Source organism: Cucurbita pepo, unplaced genomic scaffold (genome assembly GCF_002806865.2).
Source record: "Cucurbita pepo subsp. pepo cultivar mu-cu-16 unplaced genomic scaffold, ASM280686v2 Cp4.1_scaffold010298, whole genome shotgun sequence".
Classification (NCBI taxonomy): domain Eukaryota; kingdom Viridiplantae; phylum Streptophyta; class Magnoliopsida; order Cucurbitales; family Cucurbitaceae; genus Cucurbita; species Cucurbita pepo.
In genome coordinates, this window is record NW_019656185.1 from 1 (window position 1) to 403 (window position 403).

At 36.7% G+C, this 403-nt stretch overlaps 1 long non-coding RNA gene across 1 annotated transcript; it reads left to right on the forward strand.

Moving 5' to 3' along the window:
• The first annotated feature begins 7 nt into the window (after window positions 1–7).
• On the forward strand, window positions 8–379 carry LOC111787319. The gene is made up of 2 exons (XR_002813950.1): window positions 8–93; window positions 213–379. It is a non-coding gene; the product is annotated as an uncharacterized LOC111787319 (long non-coding RNA).
• Window positions 380–403: the final 24 nt, after the last annotated feature.

Sequence of the window (403 nt, forward strand, 5' to 3'; positions counted from 1 at the left end):
TGTGAATGCCCAAATCAAAAGAGCTATAAGCTTTTTGGTCTGTCCTTTGCATACACAAAACCCAAATGCTTAATCTAAAACTCAAGTTGATAGGTTTGGAGTTTTTTGTTCTTCTTTTTGTGTGTGTATTCCCAATAGTAACCCGATGAAACTTGATAACCTGTGATTTCTGTCATTTGGTTTCTCATTTATCTTACTTCTCTAAAATTCAGGTTCCGGGCAGATTGTGTTTAGCTGGAGTAATAGCTACTAGAGATTAAGTATATCATCATGTCACAAAAGGCACTAGACTACGAGTCGATTAATGAAAATGTGAAAAAGGCTCAGTATGCTGTGAGAGGAGAATTGTATCTGCGAGCTTCTGAGCTTCAAAAAGAAGGGAAAAGGGTATGCTTTGATTGTT